The sequence below is a fragment of the Struthio camelus genome, chromosome 1 (assembly GCF_040807025.1).
Source record: "Struthio camelus isolate bStrCam1 chromosome 1, bStrCam1.hap1, whole genome shotgun sequence".
Classification (NCBI taxonomy): Eukaryota; Metazoa; Chordata; class Aves; order Struthioniformes; family Struthionidae; genus Struthio; species Struthio camelus.
Window position 1 is genome coordinate 18,320,445 of NC_090942.1, and position 25,814 is coordinate 18,346,258.

Genomic DNA, 25,814 nt, shown 5'->3' on the forward strand with positions numbered 1-25,814 from the left:
TTCTCTGCTGTGTCAAAGCATCATCCCCTTTGAGGCACCAAGAGAGTATGGCTGCAGCAAGTGTTTAATATTTGTTAGAGGGCAGGGAAGGATGCCTGGGGTTCAGTCTCGTTCTGGGGTTGACACTCTAAACTCCAAACCGGTCTGGAAAGAGGGAATAATAGATATCCAGGCTGAAAGGTGTTACCTCCTTTCCTCTCAGCTGTGGTGTGAAGCTTAGTTTGTTAGTGTTTTTAATCATTTCACAATCCTTAGATAAAGCACCCTACAGAAATGCAAAGTATGTACTGCCCATATTAAAAGGAGTAACATAGATGCACAGTTTATACATATAGCTGTACAAAGCTAATATCAGCTTTTTTAATGGGTCTACACAACACTTTCTTAAGATCCAGCCCTTGAGTGATGTGTTCATGCCACCCATACATACTGCTCTTTGAGAAGCGGCAGAGCACTGAGCAAGATGAATGCATCTGGTTAGAGTAGATTATTTTTATCTAAGGAGAGCAGAGCACAACCTTTACCCAGAGTCTAAGCACCTTCCCTCTCCAAAGTCTATTTGCCATGTTATTTGTGCTGGGATTAGTCAGAATGGTTGCGTCTACGTCTAAGACAGTTGTCTGAAGAAGCTAGTCAAATGGTGCTAGTCTTGGTTATGCAAAGGTTATTTGCGCGTCCAGGACAATGACAGCACTTGTGCCACTAACTGAGTTGACACTGGTAGGGTTAGGAGATGGTGGTGGTATCTCAAGGGAAAAGGTGGCAATGGCAGGAATCCTGAAATCATCAAAAAGCAGGAGGAAGGCAGCAAATGGGCAGAAGAGTGAACAGCAGAGAAGCTGCATGTGCTTCCTAGGATGGCTGAGGGGACAACAGAAGTCTGGATAAGCAGCGGAGAGAGAAGAATAAGAAAACATCAGGTTGAGAAAAGGCCGGAAGTGCTGCATTAGGCCAAAGCGTAGTTTATTTTTAGGATGAATCCTTCTATTTGGTAATGACTGCAGTGAGAGCTTAGAAGAGGGACTGTTTCTACTACAGGTACACCAAACTTCTGCTATCAGGCTCCCACTGCCTAATGTATGCACCTCGTTTCTTTATCAGAGCTTCCCTTTACTTGCAGCTGTACTGAATCAGTCAGTGTATTCTCAGGAGGCTCTAAATGTGCTGCCCTATGAGTCAATGCCATTCACTTTCTATTGCTCATTGACTTTGCATGGGTCCCTGAAGCAAAGAGACTTTAGGATTCACTGATGACGTTTGTGTCTGATGATCTTTTGATAGCTGTAGGGCTCATATCAGTTTGATCCTTTCAATTCAAATTCATTCAAATGTACATGTTTTCTATTGCTCTTGGCCTGCCTAGGTTTTAGCTGAGTAGGTCTATCCCTATTGTGTGTAAGCTTGCATTTCTGCTTGTGACTGTATCTTGACTGGCAGCCCATTGGTGTAAACGCAGCCTCAGACCAAGCACTAGCTAGGCAAGCTTACCCATAGCCAATACCTAAAGGTACCGAGTCTTTACAGGGGAGGATATAGTTCATAATCCAGGTCTATTTAATTATATCCTCTCTGTTGATGCTTCAATTGAGGGCACCAATTAGTTTCAATTGTGCAGGTGGTTTTAGTAAAGTAGACAGTTAGGCTAATGGGAAACTGACTGTGATCATCTACCTCGTTTCACAGAGCTGAGGAGCAACAATCTCATTTGAACTGAGGTCAATTATTCTTGACTGGGACTGGCTTTAAACTAGCAACCTCAGTGTGAAAAGGCTGTCGGGGTGATTCAGCCTCTTGATTTCCATTTTAGATGTGTAGGTCTCGTCATCAGAAGTATTTGACAGTAACTGACTTTGATGTAGCCAAATGAAATGTAGCTATTTGGCCACATCTAATAGAAGGTGCCTTCCTCACACAAGCATTTTAACTTTTGATCCTTGGAACTTGAGGGGAAACTCTTCTTATTTAAACATAAAAACAAATCATTGACCATTTAGGGAGAGGAACCTTACTAGAAAGAAATATCAAATGGCCTCTTAAAAGATTTTAATCAGCTCAGAGATCTGTGTTCTGTTATTTGCTCCTAATCCTGCCTGGGCAGTTAAGAGTGACAGCATTTAATACTGTTTTCTATCTTCTATTCTGATTCTGAAAACTAATGGATGACAAAAGGCAAAGGAAGTAAAAACAGCATAGGAGGTGGACAAAACTGAAGTGCAAATGGACATATGCAGATGTGCTCACTGATGATCTGGGCACATTCATCTCCTCAGGAGAAATCAAAAAGCACTGACTCCCCTGGTCATCTCACGAGCTTTCAGGAGCTTTTAGGAGACTGAGATCTTTGTACCATGCAGTAATACTTGGCTTAAAGGTCATGCAATCGCCAGTCTATTTGATTTTGTCTTTGAGTAGCATTTGAAACAAGTTTGGTGCCTCCTCACTGTCTTTGTTTCTCTGCAGGGCTCTAGTCCTGGCTATCTGCGCTGCAGATTTGTTAGTCTGAGCTGTTTCTGCCTTGAACAACTCAATTAGTTCTGCTGGCAGGACAACACAGGTGCGAAAGAGAGGGTAACTCCTTCCACACTATGTATCCTGCAGATGGTGTGCCACGTCTCATCTTCCTACCTCAGATAGTCTCTAGCAGTATCACAATAGGCCATGAAAGGGGGCCCGTGACACTCCCCTGAAGGACAGAGACTGGGGGACTGTTACAGGGGCATAGGAGACCAGCACTGCAAGAACACAGCACCAAGAGGCTGAGACAAGCTTCCAAGATCAACCCTGTCCCACTTCCCCTGTGTTCGCCACCTACGTACAAGGGGAATTGAGGAAGGATTCCCAGGCTCTGCTCAACAATAGCACTTCTGTTCCAGATCAGATCACTGGTGACTGTGAGTGACATACGTTGTTACTGCCTCCTGGGCAGAAGCAAGTAATACTGCAGCACAATCAAAATGGAGACATATACACAAGAAAGAAGACATCCACTTCTCTAATTCTAGGAACAGTTACTGTTTTCTTGGCTCTCTTAGACTTCTGGCCTCTGTTGGAAGTAGGCAATCTCTGTTGGAGGTAGCAATATTTGAGATGTCAGGCCGAGCACAAACCAGCTCAGGAGAGAAAAAGCAAACTTGGTTCTACTGCGAGCAGGGAGTCTAGGAGCCTAGGGGCAATAAATCCTACCAAAATGGATGTGGAGGAGTAGCAGCAGTGATTGTATTCTGTCCCTGGTCTCCAAGCCCTTCTCCACTGGGATGAGTATCTGACAAACCATGAGCTTCTTAGGCCAGTGGTATTTCTACTAGACTGAGGGATGCTTAGTTGTTAACCCGCTCTCTTTTCCTTCTGAGCCACACCATCCAGCTCTCTCTTCCAGTCACTCCCATTAAGACCAAGGAGTGCATCTAGGACTGTCTGTATTGCCATACTCAGACTAGAGCTGGGACAGGAGGCAGTCAGGTAGTCCCAGAGGTATGAGTTCCTGAATGGTGATGTGCCGGGGCTGAAGGGTGGACACCAGATCCTGAGAGAGGCTCCGTAGTGTTGTCGTGCATTTCTGAAATTCTGTATCCAATAATTGTTCTCCCATTTGTATGTCATGGTGCACTCCCACCTGTGGGAACTACTCCTCCATGCCCAAGGGAAAATGGAAGGGGAACTGCTTGGAGATGTGACCATGACCAAAAGCATGAGATGCTGGGAAACGTCTGAGCAAAGATGTCTTTCATTTGCTACTGGTGATGTAGAATTAATTCCTTCAGCAATAAATAGCTTCTGTGTGGTAAAGGACTAAGTAGACCTGCACTCTTCTGCATGGAAAAGAGATAGATGAGGAAGAATATTCAGAGGCCTGTAAAATCAAGAATGACACTGAGAGGATAGATGGGGATTGATGACAGTCTCTTCCAATACAAGAATTTGGGGGAATGAAATGAATCCGGAAGGTGGTAGACCCAAGGTAAATAAAACGCTGGAATTCTTCAAACAGCAGGTAATTAGGCTGTGAAATGCCTTACTACAGCATGTTGTGAATTCTAATGGCTTTCAAAAACAACTGGACCTATTAATAAAAAAGCCCAATCAAAAATTATTAAATATGAAGATATCACCTTTACCTAAGGATGTCTCTGTGCCATAATTTGTTGGAGGTGAGGAAAGCATGTGAGGGAGTACTGCTATTTGCTTGTTAACATCTCACATTCTCTGCTGATATCTGCTTGTGGCCACTGTTGGAGACGGCACCTGGGACTTCTCTTATAAACTGGTAAGGCCTTTCCTATTTAGGTAACCCTTTTTTGGAGCTTAAGCCACATCATATCAAGGCTTACTGAATATCAGGTGCACAAAAAATGGCAGCAGACAATATGCTCTTGTAACATATGGTGAAAAGTCTCCGAAGACCTGCATGAGAGGGCGGTCCTTTCACACAGAGGATCTGAGCAAGGTAATGCAGTGTGTTAAATAGATGAGCAGAGGTGAGATGAGTCATACAGTTCATATTAGAGGGACTTCTAGTCACGTAGGTGCTAAAGGTTATGGGATAACAACTACTGTGCCACAGTGTGTTGATGATCTGATCCATGCCAGAAGGACGGTATGATGGTCTGGACAATGTGAGCACAAGCTGGTCCATAAGAATTGCCAGTGGATCTGGGTTTGCTCCCTTAAATGGACTTCAACATCTATATGAACAGAACAAAGTAAACTAGGCACGAAAAATAGTTTTTTGATTAACTATATGCCCAAATAGTATTTTTATGGGTTTATTTTACCTCATATTAATAGAAATTATATTCAAATAAGGCACAAAAATTATTTTAAATTCAATATTTAATATGACATTCTTTGTATATTTTTGTCTTGTGTTCAAAAGTAAACGAGAAATTGAGGAAAATAGGGGGATTGTGCTGAAATTAACATCCAAAATGGTATACGTCATTTAAAACCAACCATTTTGGATGTGCTGCTAGAGTGGAGAAAGCAATAAGCATTTTTTAAAAACTAAGGGCTGATTTACAAGAGCTGAGCAACTGTGGTAAGAATTTTAAGGGAGATCATTTCCTATTCAGATTATGATTAATTTGACTTTTGTCCCTAAAATCAAATGTTATCAATTTTACTTTTAGGAAACGTTGCTACAGAACCAAGAGTATAGCCAAGAAACTATTATTTTCCCTGTACAATACCTCTTCATGCAGTACCCATAAAGTCAGGTTTGGCATGGGTAATGGGGATTGTGCTTTATTTGTCTAGTACAGAACTGTAGTAAGGTGCAAACACAGATCTTCTAAATATTCAGCAGTTTCCATTCTGAATAAAAAAGTGTAAAAATTCTACCTGATTTATTACAGATGCCAACAAAACAAGCTAAATCTGACATTTTAAAGGATTTACTTTGGCTAGCATTCATTCCAGCCTCTCTCCTGAATCCAAGTAATAATTGAATTGAACTAACTTTTATCAGACATCATAAAGATTGAGTCTGTTCAAAGAATGTTCACCCTGTCATTGAGAGAAATGGGTATCCTCAGCCCTGAAGTCCAGTGTGAAGAGAAATAGTTTTGAACCACGCGTTTGATGAACGTATTTGTTTCACTCCCGAAAGGTAAATGGATTTGAAGATTAAGTGATAATTGCAAGTGCAAATCTACTTAGAATTTTTTAAAATAAAATTATTATCTCAAGCAATCTGTATTCAAACTACCTCAGAATATAGGGATAACAAGGAGTAAAATTATCCTTACTTCAATAAAAAGAATTTTTTTATGTATGACAAATCCCTTAATTGTGTGAAACAATCAGGGGAATATTAATTGCCTTCTTGATGAAGAGACCAGCAGCTCAGTTACTTCTAGAAAACAGTAAAAAGTACCTTCCTTATTCAGCACAGAATTCATTCAAGCCTATGAAAATTTATATTAATTCAATATATCATTGTTATAAAAACTGCATTGTGCATAGTTAGCTAATGCAATAAAGTGTAATTTAGCACTTCTATTTTCAAAGAATGTTTGCATGTGAATCCATGCTAACGTTATAATGTCTTCCCTTTGTTTTATGTCACAATTAATGTAAAATAATCTTTTTCTCTTAAAGGAAAACATAATTTAACATTAAGGCCATGTCTCAAACTGGATAATTGTGAAAAATAGTTTTGTTGCTGTCTAGAGAGCTTTTGAGCAGTATAAGACTCTGAATTGAATGGTTTTGGTTAATCTGTATTTTCCCTGGAGAAATTATCTGACTGAGAAGTTAATACACAAAGTCTTTACTTTCAAACATTGGAAGCCATCAAATAGCAGAAACACTTCTTATGGAGGACAGGAGAGGCTGTGGCCTCGGGTCAGCAAGGCAAACGTAATGCGCAGCACCTGCCTCAACTTCACTTCTGATCAGCACACTCTGGCAGTGTGCTCACTGCAGGTCCATGCTTTCATAATTCGGTTCAGCCAACTCAGAAACTTTCTGCATTGCAGTGAACTCTGTGCAGTCCCTTCCTGTCCCTAAGAAGGTTCTTCCCACCGCCTGTGAGGGCTCCCTGCTCCTCTCTGCTCCTATGACCTGAGGGATCCCATCACCTTGTTCTGACTCTCATGGCTCTCTTTTCTGCAGCCTGTGCAAGTTGTCCAGCTGAGTATACCCACATTTCCTTGAGAAAAGAGCCACCTCCTCTTCTTTCTAGAAGCACCATCTGATCGCCTCTTTTTTGAGAAACAAAACATACAGCTGAGAACAAGCAAATGGAACATGTATAAGCATTTATATGGTAGCAATTTGAAATTATGCATTGGTCAGTGCTCAATACCTGTTAGCACCATTATGATACTATGTTACTCTGTTACTTTGCAAGCATGGCAGCATTTCATGATCTTCCAAAAAATCAGCAAATTTCAATGCAGAAAACCAATAATGATTTGTTACCCTGCACCAGATCTTTGGTTAATGTAAACAGACAAAACTCTAGAGAAGCTCTAGGTTACGTATACCATGTTTCTTTACATATGGTTTCCTTACGCGGCCCTCAGATACTGGAACATAGGTGCTGTATGCATCCTCAAAAGATATTTCTCCCACTTTACATCAACAAAGGGCTTTGCAGAAGAGAAGAATGTTTTCATGTATCAAAAATGATCAAGACTGTAAAGCCAGTTTTCTGACCCGCTGTGAAGCCCAGGCCAACGAATTTCACTTGTGTGTGCCTCTCTCTAGTCCAGACTATATCCGCACTCTTAAAATGCCGAGTGATAAAAGCATTGCTATGAATAATTTGATATGTTTTGCATATTGTTTGTATATTTTATTTGTATTTCTAGATATTCCAAATAAGATTTTGCCTGAATTTTTATCTCTTAACACAACGACATTTCTGCTGTTTCACAAGCCTGACTTGCAAGATGTGGCTCTCGCAGTCCCCAAATGAGACATAACATACTTGAACATATATGCATGTAACATGGCAGTAAAGAGAAGATACTTTGTGCACTAGAAAATGTTTTAACTTAATTTGTAGACTGAAGGCCAAACTTATCCCTGAAACATGCCCATAGATTCCTGCTGAAGACATTTGGAATTACAGGTGTATCTCTGAGGATAAAATATAGCCCTAAAACATTAACAGCCTTCTCAAAAAGCTGAGAATGATAAAAGTCTTGGATAGTTTAAAGTAGTAAGTCTAAAGTCAGTGTGAATTCTCTGTGGCTGGAAGCAGTGAGAGGAAAATAGAAGTATGTTCTGCAATAATTTATGGGTTTGGAAGATTAATGGAGAGAAAGGTGCAGACATACAACAGAGATAAAAAGCAATCCGATCCAGGACAACCCACACACAGAGATCAAAGTTAATTTTGAAAACCTAAGTGTTTAAAGAGAAAGCAAAGAATAGCCAAAGTAAAGAGAGACACTGAGAAAAAGAAACAATGAATTAAAAAGAGATACTGACAATTACAGAAAAGAACAGATACAGAAAAGTAAAGAGAGATGAAGCTCTAAGGAAGTTGCTAGGGATCATTAAAAAAGATCTTGATGAGAGAAGCATTTCAGGAAAACAGATTTTTCTTTTGAATGAAATTATACATCAGTGGAAGGGGAAAGAAAATGACTAGTGTAAGCATTATGTATGATGCAACTGCATGTAAGTGTGGAAGAGGAAATGTTCAGAATAATCCAGAGGCAGAAAGGATGCGAGTTTCAGTGAGGAAAGCAAGACCATGACGGTCATGACTCTGAGTCACATCAGAAAAGCTGCTGCCATTTTCCGAGTTGCATGCCAGGCTGACCCTTTGGACACTTTTCCCAAAGCATCAAAGCTACTGTAGTGTTCAAAAAGGGAGGCTAAGAAAATGGGAGGAAGTAAAAATATTAGCATATTATATCAGGAAGAGGAACTCATTGTCATTTCCTCCCACTCTTTGCCTTGCATCTTCACAACTGTCTTTCTGTTAAAATGATGTTTCCTTTTCTCATAATGGATAACCACTCAGGGTGCTGCAGTGGTTAAAAAATGCCCACTGGCTTTTGATTAGGAAGCAGGAAAATAGAGGGCAGTAGAGGCATTAGCAGGTGTTATTACTACTTCCTCTGGCATTAATGAAACCTGTAGAACACCAGAACACTTCAAGAGGAAGTTGGCATATTGGACAGAATTAGGGAAGAGCTGTAAGAACAATATTAGTTCTGAAAAGCCTGCCTTCAGTAAGAGGTTAGAGAAATTAGATTTTGTCTTTGCCAAGATCAAGGAATGCTTACAAAAGGAAGAGAATCCAGAAGCAAAAGGTCCTCTGTTCTAGTAAAAAGAGAGCATAGTAAGATCCAATAGCTGAGACGAACAAATTCAGAGAGAGAAAAGAAATCAAAATAAAATGCTTTATTGGAATTTTTTGTAGAGAAATGTGGTGAATTCTGTTCCTGATATTTTTAAATCCAAACTGAAGTCTCTCAAAGAGATGTACCCTTGCTCAACAGGAAGTTGTGGTCCTGATGAAGGAATGACTGGAATAGATTTGATGGCATCTGGCAGGAAGCCAGATTAGATGATCATAATAATCCATCTGATTTTACAAGGTACAAATATATTTTAAAATCTCATTATTATTGCAAAGCTGCTTTGTGCCACAATGTGTATGGATTAGATCTAGCATCTTTTTTTTTAGACGAGGTAAATTATCAGCTCTTTGAAACTGAGCACATATAGGTTTTTTGATGTTTTTATTGGACCTTCTCTGGCACCTCTTGCTGTGTTTCTTGAGTGCTTTGAGAAGCACCGTGAACATTTTCAATTGACATAAGTTACTGATATTGCTTATGCTTTCAGAGCTTTGGACTTTAGTCATGATGACACAGTAAGAGCCATTTAGCTAACACTACACAGAAGCATTTGCAGTATTTAAAAATTAATCCATGTCCAGTCAGGCTCTTATTTTCAAAGTAGTAAAATGAAACAGGCTCTTTTCTTCCATGTTATGTTCCTATGCATAAACATACACACATATTTATTTTATAAAGTTTTCATGTATACTTATTCACATACATGAAATATTTCTGAAGAAGTAACTGTGTCTGTGGATGTTGAATCCTGTCATATGAAAGAGTTTCTTCTTCAGTGAGGTGGGTAGAAAGAAATTCCTGTGCTTTACTGTGCTTCACATGAAGTCATTAGGCACACTGCAAGAATCCAAGGGACTTTCTTGCACTTTGAAGATATTTCTCTATGTTGTTGATTTTACTGCTTCCTCTGTGACTGTGAATCTTTGAAAGGTGTTCAATGTGGTGAAGTCTACAGCTTTTTTAACAAGTACTCACCAGCTGTTTTTTTTTTTTTTCATCAATCAGCAAGCACTTTCTGACTCTATGTCCCTAAAGGAGTTTTTCATTATTCTTCCATGAGTCCAGGGCATTCTCAGGGTCTTCCTAGCTCACTGTTATTCCATAAGTATATGCTGTCACTTAGGAATGTTATTCACTGAACAATATAACAGTTTGCACATGTAATGTTTGTAGATGACTTGTACACTGTTAATATTTTATTGATTTGGGGGAGAAGGAGGTTATTTGTCTAGTCCTTAAATTAGGTGAGTTGCTAAGATATGCAGTGGACTTCCAGGCATTTCTCAAAGTAGTTTACAGAATATGCATGTATTTTAACCCAACTTGATTGACAGTCTTCACTAAAAATGTAGGTCACTCAACCAGATATAGCTTATCTTTCAGACTTGTATTTATCTGATTGCGGGAACACTTCTTCCCAACTCCCACTTGCAACTTCAGCCCACCTGGCTGATTTTAGTTACATTTACCCATAAGTGCTTCAGAACTTAATATTCACTTTAGCAGTATCACTCATTTATATGCATACTGCATTTTTGATTTTACTGTAACATTCTCCCCTTTTGTACACTAACATTCTCCTTCTGAATTGCCATTACCTAGTGTCAGAAATATCTCTCCTTCATCAGCATTTTTTTCCCGAGAAGCCTTTTTTGCCTTTCCTAGGAGATGCTGATTGTTGCCGATGAAGTCATTTCAGCAAGTGCTGCCCCACTGAAGGCAGCACCTGGCCTTTTAGGTGCAGCTTTTTAGAACCTGGGAGACAGCCCATGTTCAGAAGCCTCCAGGCTACCTTCACTTTTGTGAATATCATTTCATGTCGTTTTCAATCATTGGGAAACCTGGTAGTCATTGCAGGTGCTATTCTTTTCCTTGAGAGATCTGTTCTTCATCCAGTCTGAAACCTTAAACCTCCCACAAATGATTATTTATTTATTTACACTCTCTCATGAGGAACTAAGAAAAGGACACTGACAGCCTGACCGAGGCCTTGTTATCCGGAGCAAATGGCCTCTCTTGCTCAAAGGGGACTAATCGGGACTGATAACAGCGCATCACAGTTTTCCTACAGCTGAGATGCAGAGTAGCAATTGCTTGGAACATAGACGGCTTTCAGATCATGTCCATGCTATGGTTAATTTGGTATGAATTGAGGTCTCCCACATCTTAGGAGGCTCTCGGACTGCTGGACTGTATCTTCTGTATTTGTTGATGTTTCTCAATCTCTCCTCTTAAAACTGTTTAGTTTTATATGAATGAATACATAGTTGTTAGGGTAGAGTCATTAGAACTGGGGCTGGGTGCTTGTCCATGAAGTGGAAAAGCTGGGTTTTAGGCTTTATTCTGTCATTCAAGGAACTGGGATATTTAATCCCATGTCTGAAGATATTGACTTAGTTACGTGGCTCTGAGATATTCTCTACCTATTCTCCTGCATGGGGACCAAAACGAAAAACTGAGAACCTGATTTTAGCTTAGTGATTAAGGCAGTAAGTTGGGATAGGGTCTACCCTATGGCCCCTGCCTTCAGGTTGCTCTGTAACTAACTCAAAGTGAGCTACCACTCATCTTTCTTATACGCTGTTATGAAGCGTACAAGTATGGAGCATTTAAAACTGGCCTCAGGCAAAGCTTAGATACACTCTTAGCACACAGCATAAAATGGAGATAGCAATACAAAACAGACTCCGTAATTTATGGAGGCATATTCTATTTCGCTGTGTGCACCTTTGAAAGAGTTTGGTTTTGGACATACACTGCTGGATGGTCTTTCTTTACTGTTATTTGTATGATAGTAATGAATAAGTACACAGTCCTAGGCTGATTCTGCCAGGTTGTATTGTGTATGTGTATGATAGTCCAAACAGAAATTCAACAGATAGATGCAATCTACAAACTAGTCTGCAGAAAGGAAGAATGAGAGGAGCCAGCAGTATTTTCTCTTGTACTTTTGTGAGTCTTGATCTTTCTCCTCTGCCATCTGAGCCCAAAGACATGAACACATGAGGTATCTGTGCACTGCTTGTACTGCGGTTCAGAGGAGGAAAAGGGAAAAGATTGTATGTGGCTTGGCAGTTAGTGTCTGCAAGGCAGTTGCCAGAGCATGCTTAGGATGCTGTAATACATCCATGGTCTCGACCCCTCCTTTTTCCTCTGTGCTTCTGCTATGCTGCTCCATGTATACATGATGCAAGGCTGACGATAAATTATATATTTACAGTAATTGATCTAAAACTGTGATGCACGCTGCACCACAAGTGTTAAAAGCTATTACTGAGAAGACCACACAGTATAAATAAGACTCCAGTAATTTTCAAGCATTCAGGCTTAGTGGCATCTAATTCAGGCTTGTGTTAAGAGTAACAAATCTTATTGGCTATTTTAGAAGCTGCAACAACAACAAATGGGATGAAAAGGAAGAAGAGCAGTGAACAAGAAAAAGTCATCAATTTGGAAGGCAGTTTGAAGATATTAGGGTGAGTCAGAAAGATGCATACCTGTCTTACAAAATAGAGTAGAATCGTCTTCCTTCCTCCTTCAGCCAGGAAAGCAGCATCACCTCCCTTCTCCCTCCTTCACCTTTACTCTGGGCTTGACTCTTGCTTGCCCATCTCCTCTTAGGGCTTCTCACAAACCAGTTGATAATAGGTGAGAATCATTATCCTTCTCTCTGGATGAGGCCTTGTCCTTCCTCACTGCGTGCAATGATTAGGGCAGGGAAAGCGCACAGCTGAAGGTAAAATCTGAGACACTTTTTGTGAACATTTTGCTGCTGCCATTCATGCTTTTAAGATGTTTTCCCAAACCCAGAAAAATACAGAGCACATATAAGGTGAAATAAATTACTTTTGGTGTCCTGAGCTAACGTGTCCTCTAGTGTTGTAGAAAGAGATAAAATGCTATTTGCAGACTGTGAAGCACGAATTTAATATGTCCTTTTAGTTATTTTCCTGACGGCAACCTACAGGATTTTAGAAACAGTCACCCCCACCGAGACTGAGGGTATCAAAATACAGTAACACTGTTGCAGCTGTTTCCATGAGTCCTCAGTACCGCAGTGTACCATATAATCCACTGCGTAGCGTACGTATGCATGCTTGCCACCAATTATAACAAGACAACGTGAGTAGATTTTCAAAGATGCTGTGGGATCCGCATGCTCTGCATCTTTAAGCCAGCAGAAGTTGGGCGCCTAACTCTCATTTGTACTTCCGCACTATTTATGTTTTTCTTTGTAGGAGCGCAGAGCACTCCCAGTTGTGGAATAAGAGGCCAGCTGCTAAGCCAGTTTCTGAACCAAGAGAGGAAGACCTCTGCAGCTACCAGATGTTTCAGGTAAAAGTGAATGGCTTTATTCCTGCTTGCACCATAGTTTAGAGCAAGGAAAAATATCAAAAAACCCCCCACTGAAATGCAAAAAGAATAGTGAGAGCAGGAATTAGGCTGCAATCTTAGCGGTACAACTTCTGGAATAGAGCTGAGATTATGCCCCTGGTTCTGCACCAGGGACCCATATTCTCGTAGATCCTATGTTTTCTAACTGCATAAGATTTGCACTGGTGAAGACTCCAGTGGCATTTGCTCCACCCATTTTTGCAGCAGCTTAAGTGAGAAGGGATTTGAGTACCAGGCAGTGAAGCAAGTGTTCTGCAACCAACTGGGAATGCCATCTCTTTGAACAAATGTGCCTACACTTCAGTCAGTTTCTGTTATATAACTTGGCATTTCTAATCTACTGGCAGAAAACATTTTAATCATATTTGTGCTATCAAACCTGCTTACAGCTGAAAATCTGCTGAGTTCTTTATGATGCTCCTTTGTTTTAAGCACAGAGACATTTTATTGCAGTCTTCCCAGCTTTATTAATAATGTTATTAATATTCTTTTTGCGCAGAGCAGCAATGGAAAAGTGCCTGGTACTCATGGGTGTTCATTATTTAAAATGTAAATAAGAAAGGCTGCAAGAAGTTAACCATCTCAGCAGGAGAAAAGAAACAAACCTTTATTGCCTGATAGATATGGGCTTATCGCAGGTTTCATTATTGGTGCATATGAAATAAATACTTTATAGTCCTGTATCTGTAACACCAACAACAGGAAAATGCTCGTATCCAATTTTTCATCTGTCCTGTTTCTTGAAACAAAAAGTCTGGATGAAAATGAAACAAAAAGTCTGGATGAAAAGTTTTCTGAGTACCCTGCAAATTGATTTTTCTTTTTCTTTCTCAGAGTTGTGAAAAATTTTCCTGGATCCATCCCATATTGCTGTGACTCAGTCCTCTGTTGTGGTTCACTGATGGACCATGACTGTGCTGACTGGGTAGGAAAAAGAAAAAAGGCAAAGATAAGTGAATTTCATCTATCACCCTTGTGCACTTGGGGAGCTCCTGCATGTGAAGCGGTCTGTGACAGATATAAAGGAGGGACACAAGCTTTGTTTTAGGCCTGCACATCTCAGAGGTTTTGTGCTGTCTCTGGATATGTCTGTGTCAGACTGATTTGAGGATTTGCATTGGCTAGGATTTGGCAGCTTTCATATCACTATTGCAGATAAGCAGTTGGTGCAAATGTCAAGTTGATAATTGGTTTCCATTTTACAGGAGATATTTCTCTACAGATCTATAACTGAGTGGCATTGCTCACTGCATTTCTCCAACACCTACTCCTTATTGTCCTCTAAAGCACAATCCTCTCCCACTAGACCATGTTTTTTTTCAAAAGTAATAGTTAACAGTGTCAAAAGAGCAGGCCACAGGAGGCTGTAGGTCACCCTTCCCTGCTGGAAATTGTTGGGCATTAGTTTCTGGTATGCCACACACAGCAAGACAGCAGCTGCTTTAGTGCAGTTCTGGGGCAGCTACTGGTGCTTGCTTGAAGGCAAACAGGAGTAGGTGGTGGGAGGCTGTGCACAGGCCAAATCTGGGAGATGCTGCTGTTGCACAGCAGTGATGACCCTGATTTAGCAAGTTTATTGCAGCTGCTTGAGGTGTGAAAATGGCATCACTCCCATTGCCTGCTCTTTTATTGGGCATTTGTCATGTCTGAACAACAGAAATTAAAAAAAAGGGAGATTATAGGCATAGTTTCTTCAGATTTCAACTGTGAGCTATTTTTTATCTTATTAATATTGTACGGGTCAGAAAGTCTTCTGGGATCTGGTCAAGACCCCAGGCCCTAAACATGAATGGTGTTATGCAGTATTTGAATCAACAAGGATTTTACTGAGACTCTCCGCCTACTTCTCAGCTGAATAACAGCCAGAAGAGGTGCTGTGCTGTGTGTCTTATAAGTGGCTGAAAAATCAATCCAGTCCAGAATGCCAGGGGGACTTTTAAAACTCCGTAGTGTGACTAGAGGAGTAATTTTTACATTCACTTTTGAATTTCAGTTTGAAAAATCACAGTCTTGAATAATACCTTTGTGTGGAATAATGGTGTGTCTTGTTGTTTTGCGTATGGGGCTAAAGAAAGATAATAAAATTGTTCATGTGGTGGCTTTAATACTGTAAACAAAGCTTTAATTGACTACAAGCTGTTCTACAACAGGCAAGTACAGCAAGAGTGCTTGTTGTACGAATTTACGTTTGCGTCTCAAAGACTCAGCATCTTCATCTGTAAAATAGTATGCAAAAAATGATTGTCCCATTCTCGCATGACCACCATCCATATACTGTTTTTCTCTGTAGGTTATGGAACCCCATGAACGTGGCCTCATAACAGACTTTGCACACCTTTATAGTTTTGGAGACTGCGAGGGATTACTGCAGGAGTGAAGTCATTCTGACCCTCTTATTCTTTTTCTCCTCCCTTTTCGCTGTTTATAATAAACTAGATACTGTTGACACATCACTTGCCATATTTAAAGTTTATGTGTCATGTTTCCTATAAGGTATGCTATCACTCATCTAATTTATTGTCCAACACATGTAGTTAACTACTAATGAAAGGACAATGCTGGATGGATTATTAAACAAATGATATATGGAGCCATCTGCTTAAGTGTGTGACAGCTGAAAGGTAGGTTACTATAATATATGTCAATATATGCTAATGACTTGAATTATGCCACTGCAGGAAAAAGATCCAAATGATGCAACCTAAGAGCCTAAGGTTGGGGCCTAAATCTGTATTTAGGCAACTCTTTTCAGGCCGTTAGGTGTTCATTATACAGCTCTCATTGCTCACCAGGCTCAGCCAAGTCTGTGATTCTTAAGCCCTCCTGAAAATAAGGTCGTTTGAATTTTGTATTGGTCTGCCTGACTTTTGGCTCCAGTTTTAAAACTTTGGCCAGAAGTATTTGAGGGAGAGGGGGTTAAACATCCTTTCTGTTAAGTTGACTGAGATTCATTGCACTTCAGTTCCTCCCAGGAAAGATGTTTAATACTATTGATTGCAAGATTGCCTACTTAAAATAGCATAATGTGACAAGTGATGGATACCACATAGAGCAAAACTGTAGTGTAATTCAAGACATGAGCATGTATAGTATGTATATCAGTGTAGAAGCTTCATTTTTCATGAGGGCAAGTTAAAAGGTCATCCATTTCACTTAAGAGCACTACACATTTTTGTTAGTTTGACAGCCATTATGGGCTTGATCCTGTTATTCAAGGCAGTCATTAAACTCCCATTGACCTAAAGTGGGTAGGAGTGGGGCCAGGCTTTTACATGTACAGAGGAGACACTGAGATAAAAGAATACTGACGGATAATATCAAAGAGTGAAAAAAACATTATGGTGGCTGTTATATACAAACAATAATAATCCTTATAATTATCTGATGACTTCAAATGTTTTGTACTGCAGCGTTATTTCTATAAAATATTTTCTGTTAAACTTCTATAATCTTCCAAGAAACTTATGCAGATTTGTGTTAGTGTTTTGTAGCAACTCAGAGATGCAGATATTCTGCTTTACATTTTATAATGTTCCATTCATTTGTACCTATGGGGAGATGTCATCAATTCTGTGAGCATTCAAGCAGGTCATGCAAGTGGAGCAGCTGTGAATGTTGCAAGGAGAAAAAACAAGTCTCCTCTTTGTAGCTCTACACATAAAACACTATTAAGAACTAGACTCTCACTTGCATATTCTTCTTCTGGCTCCTTATTTCCATATTCTTGGCTTCAAGGAGTTCCAGCTTCAGCAGAAGCAGTGAGAGCCATGTTCAGAGGGAAGAGAGAATATCGTCCTGTTTTTCCTGTAACTCTCTTACTATTAATAACCTGAAATTGCTTTCTCCACATTGAAAATGGTATTAATTTCAGGGTGTTTAGTTCTTGGATAAGTAAGCGTTTAAGTAAGTGTTTTAAGTTCTTGGATAACCACCTCTGCAAAGGGGGGTTGTACAAAAATACTGGCTCAGTTAGGCTTTTCTGATTAGAAGAGAAGATTGGGATCTGCATCACGTGGGAACAGAAACATTTGTTTTGAAGAGAAGCAAGAATTCACATACATTGCTCCCCTCAGTGTGTCTTCTTGCCTAGCTCTGGCCACTGCCTTGCTCAGCATGTTTTTTGGGGGGTCACCCTTCTTAAGCAACTAAATTGCCCCATTCACTGTATGTGAAGCCTAAAAATCTCACTTCCTTTCTTTGGATCATCCTCCCAAGATGGAGTTGCTTGGTTTTACACATTTTAAAGTGTAAACTAGAGGATCTTAAATTTCTTTCTAGATTACACTTGTTTTCTTCTATACATGGATAGAATGCAACATTTACTGACGCTGAGGAAAAATACCCTATATGTACCATTTTGCTACATATATCTTATTTTCACTAAAAGTGTCTCTGCTGGTGTTGCTAATATTATCTATTCTATATTCAGAAAAATAAAGAAAAATGTCTTTAGGAATGATATAACTATTACTATAACAGCAATTACTGTATTCAAAGACCTTTGCATGAAGTCGTAAGACTGAGTTCAGATGACCATAATAGGTCTGTGCTTCATAATCTCAGACTTGCAACTTCAGAAAAATCCATGGGTGCGGTGAAAACTGAGGACAACACCTACTTATGACAAAATGCAGAAAAGAGTAACTCATGTTTATATTAGCACGGAGTTCATAGCATAGAGGAAAAGTAGGCCATTTGGTAGAGAATTTTGTGCGTAACAATGTAGAATGTTTGAGGTCAAATGTAAGCGAATTCCTCTCTAGGCCTTGACAGAGTAGGAGATGTCATGTCAAAAATCTACTCCCTAAGTCCATAATTACACAATTAGATGAAGTAGTGAATGCCTTAATTACAGGTTATATTAAGTCATTTATCCCTATTTGCTCAGTTAGAACCACTGGAGATTACCAAATAAGCAATTAATTAGCATGTATCTTTAAAATATATAATTTATATTTGTTAAAATATAGTCATTTGATAACATTGAGAGGTATTTGTGTGGATGCTCATGCACATTAGACAGCATAAGGACATTTAAACTGCTTCTTAAAACTGTAGTAGGGAGCCAGGGAGGAAGAAGGCAAATGAAGTTTCCAGACAGAAGTTTTTTTTAATGAAGGAGTCAGTGAAAGAGATGAATTTAGGGGAAAAAGAATATTTCTATCATTGCAATACATTTTGTGCTTCAGCATATAAGCTAGAAGAAGTCTTTCTGGTGTTTCTTTTCTCAGTCTGTCATGTATCGTCCCCCTCCTTCTTCCTTTACCCCCTAAAGAATCTTGTAGCTTCCTATGACACTTTTGGGTACCGGCTGAATATGCGTAGGAATATAAATGAAGAGAGGGATGGGACTTGCTTGATGCACAAACATGCCTCCACTCTCTCACTGATGCACTCCTAAGTCTTTGGTCTGATCCACTCACCTAGATACTTCCTGCTGGCCAAGCTATTTTTGTAGAGGATCTAGGCACAGGGTTATACAGAAGAGCCATTTGTTGTTCAGATCCAGACTGTTATTTTGCTAACTAGTTGTCCCTGAGGTACAGATGTGCCTCGGTTGTAGCAATGTGTCCCATGGCTATCTTCTGAGCGTGAGTGTGGAGGCAGTGGAGAAGTGTTGAGGTGGCTTCCTGTCACTCACAAATGGTTTTCACAGAAGGAATCCTGCTCGGCCATTTAAGCAGAGTTACCACTAACCTGCACAACCATAGCAGCATGAGATATTTGCAGGATGCGGAGAATCAGGTCCCATCACCTTCAAACAACCTTTCACATTGTAATCGTTTTAGATGAGAGTTTTTTTCTCTCTCTCAAATAACATTAGACATTCTTGTTTTCAGGAATGTAAAACATGCTAATTTTAAAAAATCATATAACTCAGAAATGACTTAGCTTTGTGGATTTCAAACTTTCCCTAACAAAAAAAAAAAAAAAAACCCACCTTGGTCTGAGGTAAAGCATGAAAATAGTAAGCAAATGTTAAATCAAACCTGATGTCCCTTGAAACAACCTTGATTTTTAAACTCAGAATAAATTTATGAAGATGTTCACTACAGTTTGAGCTCAGTTGCAGTTTTAATTCAAAATGAGATTGAATGAGAAGGCTATTCTTCTTTTTACAGGATGCTAGGTGAAATGCAGAAGCTCAGGGAAAGTTTGCTTGGTTTTGCACTGAATCAAGCTCAAAAGGCAAAGATACAGTACAAACTGTGACAACACCTGCCATAAATCACAGATATATGCCTAATACCTCCTGCAAATTAAACCCTCTGTTGTACAAATCTCTACTAGTAGGAGAGAATAATAAAGAACTGGTATATGATGATTTCACATCATTAATTTGAAAAGACCAGTCTTCAGTAATATAACCTGATTTAAAATGAAAATGGAAGAGGATTTTGACATTAGAAAGCAGCAAAATCTGAAAATACAGTTTCATGTGGATAAGTAATTTCAAGCTACTCAAATATAGTGGTTCAAGGATTTTCTTTGCCCCCTCCTTGTTTCTAGAATTTTAAGCTTTTTACCTGTCCCAGAAAAGAGTTCAGAAAGTTTAGCAAAGTATCTGATTTTGTGTAGGCTTTTAAAGAAAGCTTTGATTGGCTTTAGTTTCTTGTTAAGTAAAGATTAAATAATTAATTAATTAAATCTCATGTTGCTAAGAAGTTGTTTTTGCATTTCCAAGCATAGAACAAAGAGAGAAGGTCAGTGTTGTTGCCTGAAACACTACAGACAGATGAGAGAATTATTCTTCCCCTTCTTCATCCACCAGAAAGCACTCAGTTTATATTTAGAAAGCTTACGTATCACATATCTGTCTGTATTTCTCAACATTGTTCTCTCTGTGATTATTTCCTTGACATGAATGTTCTTCTGTAATTCTAAGATTATCTTTGTAACTTTCACTATTTTAGGGAATAATTTGTAGCTAATTCTCATCTATTTAGACTTGCATTATTGACTAAGTAGAAAGATGCATTTTTTAAAAATTATACGCTCCAAAAAAGGTTACACAACCGAATAAGATTTGTCTGTTAGAGATCTGTTTTAGCAACTACTGCTTCCTTTTGAGCTTTTTGGAGTCCACCATGTGGACTGTCTGTCACTTAGTATTTCTGGAACTGTTTGTTATAATAATGTTTTCACTGTGATTTCAGAACCATTTTAAAATGGGAACCCAGACTACCCCATTATGTACAACACAAACAGTTGTTGAGGGATTATCTTTCTACCTCAGTACCTTCACTAGGTTTTGACTTGGGATAGGAATCTCTCTGGCAGCTGTTACAGCAATACTAGAAAAGGATTCCACATGTTTTAGTTGTTTGCAGCAATATCATTTGTTCTTTTTGAAAAGATCTAAACACCTCTGACAATTTAAGAACATCTGTCACAGATACTTCAATTTTTTATTTGACTAGGTATCTACTTTTAGTCTTTATACCATTCTTATTGTTCCATCTTTACTGTTTTCTTTGCCTGGAAACAAGGAAGATAGTCAGCTACTTTTCTTCCAGCCCTAATGGTCTATGAGCCACTGCCTGTGAACTGACACAGGGACAAAATGCTCAAAGAGCTTATGACACTCCAAAAGCTGTGATGGATGACTCTCCAAGCTGCTGTTGTCTTTTCCCTTTTTTCCCCTTGTTGTCTGATCTGTGACATATTCCCTTCCATTATTTCTTTTTGATTTGTGAAGTAAAAAGAGGGGAACATTCAAAAAAGACTGCAAAAGAGTTTGAGGAACACCAGATTGAGTTGATGGGAGATATTGATTAGCAATGGGTTTAAAACAGACCAGATGTGGGTTTCTTTCAGCTCCCAAAGAGAACATACGCAGCCTGGATTTTGATCAGTGATTCTCAGTCATTAAAAGTAACTACAGCCAAGGCTATAGCGTACTGGATGTCTAGTTGGACAGCATTGTCTTTAGGAGAAATGCTAATAGAAATGGGAAAGTAAATCACCTGGAAGGGTCAGAAATTTGTAAAGCTTAGTTGTTTCAAAACTTACTGTGCAACGTGCGGGTATCACAGAATCACAGAATCGTTTAGGGTGGAAGGGACCTCTGGAGATCATCTAGTCCAACCTCCCTGCTCAAGCAGGGTCACCTAGAGCATATTGCCCAGGATCACATCCAGACGGGTTTTGAAGATCTCCAGCGAAGGAGACTCCACCACCTCTCTGGGCAACCTGTTCCAGTGCTTTGTCACCCTCACAATGAAGAAGTTTTTCCTCAGGTTCAGATGGAACTTCCTGTGGTTCAGTTTCTGCCCGTTGCCTCTTGTCCTGTTGCTGGGCACCACGGAGAAGAGACTGGCCTCATCCTCTTGACACTCCCCCTTCAGATACTTGTACACGTTGATGAGATCGCCTCTCAATCTTCTCTTCTCCAGGCTGAACAGGCCCAGCTCTCGCAGTCTTTCTTCATAGGAGAGATGCTCCAGTCCCCTAATTGTCTTTGTAGCCCTCCACTGGACTCGCTCCAGTAGTGCCATGTCTCTCTTGCACAGGGGAGCCCAGAACTGGGCACAGTACTCCAGGTGAGGCCTCCCCAGGGCTGAGGAGAGGGGCAGGATCACCTCCCTCCACCTGCTGGCAACACTCTGCCTAATGCACCCCAGGAGACCATTGGCCTTCTTGGCCACTGTGTAGACTTGCACATTCTCTGGTCTGTGTTTGGGGAAGAGGAACTGGGAAGGGCAGGGCTGGGCTGGAGCATCCCTTACAGCCAACAGCCAGAAGAGGAGGCTTCCCTTTTGGCAAGGATCACCGTTGTTCAGGATCAGATGCTTACATGATGGAGCGCTTTCTGATATTTATTCATTCTGCACTGCCACTGCATGTAAGTTGTCATTTAAAATGCATTAACACAGTGCTATTTGATGTACTGTATTATGCAGCCTATCAGTTTTGAAATGGAGCTTAGCCTGTTAGCAAAATCCTCCTTGCTCAACTCAAACTTAGTCAACCCTGGACCAAGGTGGCTTTGGGAACCTACATATTTTCAATACCCCATCAAGTTTTCTTGTTTTTATTGAACCTTTCACACTTGGGTTTTACAGGACCTATTCTCCATATGTGTGCATGTGGACAATACCCTTTGTGTCAACAGGACTGAAGTATTCATACAAAAGAAAATAACTTTAGTTCGTGTGTTTACCCAATGCTTCTACTTATCTTGCTCTTCCTTTATGTCTTTTTCTCTTCCTCTGTGCTTAATGACTTATTTTCAGCATTTTGCAGCACACAGTGTTAAGTGATAGGTTCTTTGTACAATCAATTATTTCATTATCTACAACCTCATCACTGTTTTCAATTTCACACCTCAGAAAGTGCTAAAAAAGAACCAGTTTTTCAGACTTTAGATTTTTTTATTTAGACTTTTCAGATTTGGCTAAGTTATGACTACAGTAGATGTGGTCTTTGGGGAGATTTGGTGCTCACCAGTCTAACCATTACAACAGCAAATCCAAGTAACGTCAGGTGCAAAGAGCTTCCTAGGAACAGACCATATCTTCTTTTTATAATGAGTCATGTGGATTTCTGCTTCTTGCAGCATGAGATCAAAATTCTTCACGACTCATGAAGATCTCAGTGTGGGATCTCAAGCCCACGCCTGAGGAGTATGCATAATGTCCTGCCCTTCAGTTCAGTGAGGTCCCCTTTTTCCCTGTTTTTTAGCTGATTTTCCTTACTTCAGCAAACTTGTGTGTGTGTGTGTGTGTATGTATATACATGTCTATTTGTAATTGAGAGTTTTGGTTACCTAGCGGTTTGGATAATTGAGATGACTCTGCATATATTTAGAAGACGCTCTTAGTAATCTTTCACGATTTCTCCTGTATTTTTCCCATTACTTTAGATGCATACATCACGAGTCTTTCATCAAGCAAAATGACAGCTTCAAATCCTTCTGAGGCTTCACTGAATGAGAGGTTGTTACTCTTGTTAGTCTGTGGAGGGTTTCTATTCTTTTCTCAAATGTGCAAGCAACATTTGCCACTGTCATATTTCCCACTGCTGCAATGAACTTTATTTTCCCTTAGTCTGAGGGACAGTTTTCTTAAGGGAACAGTGGCATAATGTGCAATATAAGGCTTCAGGCTTCGAGATTTCAGATCATTAAAGCCAATTCTCTTGTTTCTCTTCTGAAGTCACTTTTCCAGCACTGATGATAACCTTTCCTTTTTTCACAATAGCCATGTTATCAGACATCTCTTGTAGTGCTTTCATGTTTGTTTTATAGTCCAGTTTCACTATTGTCACTTCTCGAGGAAATAGCCCTTACCTCTTTAGAGGTTATCTCATTAATATCAAGTAACTTTCATTGTTGTGTACTGTAATCAACTGTGATTTTCCTGCTGAAAGGACTGAAAGGCTGAGGGACTTGACATAAATCACATATATTATTTAAAATATGCTGAAGTCAAATAAGTGTCTCCTACCATCTCTTACTAGACAGTCTTTGGTTCCTGTTTTCCCGCAAGAAGATATGTTTTCAATACAGAAGAAATCCTCTTTGAGGTTAGAGGGGTAGCTGTTTATTTAGAGAAATTATAAAAAGTAAAAAGTCCTTTTACAAAAGTCCTTTTACAAAAGCCTTTAATTTTTCTTGGATGCCTCTTCAAATGCTCAAAGCACACATGCAAGGAAATAACTATATATTTCTTGCAGTTCCTGAGGAAGTGAACAACAATTTCTGTATTGCTGACCTGCTTATAAGTGCTTTGGAAGGCTGAGGTGAGAATTCACTCACTAGATGAGTTTATCCTTTTAAGCTCTGCTTTTATAATACCAAGCCTGAAACTGAACCACACTGTTCCAGAGTCAGTCCTCCTTCTTTTTGCATCCATGGGGTCCAGGGGGTCAGCCCTGCAGTCCTCATTTGATGAAGGAAACTTGTTAAGGCTTGCATAATCTTTCAAATTGCAGAGGTGAGGAATAGAAGGAACATTTCCATTTGTACGAATATTATCATGACTGAGTAAAATATTTGTGTCTTGTTGAATTTCTCATCCACAATATAGATCTGAGGACACTAAGCTGAGCTAGTAAAAATATATTCGCCTTAATGACACAGATAAGATTAATGAGTTTACATTTACTGGACAACTGGAAAAATCCTTTGCAATACAATGAACTATTTATTGGTTTTACAGGACAAATCTCAAATATGTTATGATTGAAATAATCTGACGTTTCTTCCCATGTTTCTGTGAAAGTCCAGTTACATAATCTATCCCATTGCTTTCAAACTTGATATAAGGACATGGAGTTTTAGTGAAAATTAGCTTTATAGGCTGTTATTGCTACTCTGGAGAAGAAACAAAAGCAAATGACGATGGCTCTGCGCATCTCTGTGCATCCCTGTGCATTTAGTAAAACATATAAAAACATTCAGTTTATAATAAAACATTCATTGACTTTAGTGAGATCACCATCAATGCCCTAGTATTCTAGTTGCTAAAACAATGATCATCCTTTCTTTGTTTTGTCAAATTCTCTTCTACTCTCTAGAAACACTGTTATGTTTGCATTCATTCCTAAATGCTTTGACTTTGCAGTCTTTCAGACTCCCATAATCCACATCAGTCAAGCTAAAATCCTATCATCGTTTGTTCGTCTTATGGATTGTTTGTCTTGTCCTTTTACCATCTCTTCCGGTCCTTATCACTACAATTGAATACACAGAATTGATTCTAGAGCAGCAGTGACTCATTTTACTGATAGCTCTGGGAACGGGGCTAATGAGCACCTCTGGTAGGTGAAACCATTTAAAAATAAATGGCTGCAGATCATAGATTTTTATGAATCTCAGATTTCGTGGGGATTATATGCACACAGTAAATGTAGTCAGTTTGCATGTGTACTTTATTCCATCACATGTAAATTTAATAAGGCAAAGAATTCGACTTTATTTATAAGCATTATTGCATCTTTGCATGGCTGAGAGGTCAGAGAAGTTCTGTTAAGACTCACATAATTATGGTGAAGATTTTTAAATCATGCTGGACTTTCAAACCCTTCATCACATTGTTTGATATAATTTTTATTATTTCCTGCATTTGGGCTGAACAAATATTATCATTTGATGTTAGATAATGTTAAAAATTCTTATTTGTAACATTAGAAAATACTAACCATGAAATTTGAATCCAATGCCTACTATTTTAAAGTTACATAATTATAGCTTTGCTGCATGAACTGGTTTGGTTTCTACTTTAGGAATTTTCAGTTTTCATAAAAATCCGGGCTTATTATCGATGACTATTAAAATACAATATCAGTTTTTTAGTATGAATGAAAAAAAAATCCTCAAAAAATATTTAAAGGATGGTGAGTGCAACTGAATAGGCAAGAGGCTTGGTTCTCCTCTCAAAGACAAGTCACAAGTCTGATAATTTTTGCTGAGGAAACTTGTAGGACTTAACCATGTTTAGTGTTCCAAAAATGTAGGTATTATAGATGCATTTATACATATATGAAATGTTACCAAGGATTTGATTAGTAGTATGAACTTTTTGTGGCCTGAAGAGAGGGATTAACCTCACCTAATTATAACCACTGGAAGTTAGATATTCAGTGTGAACTACT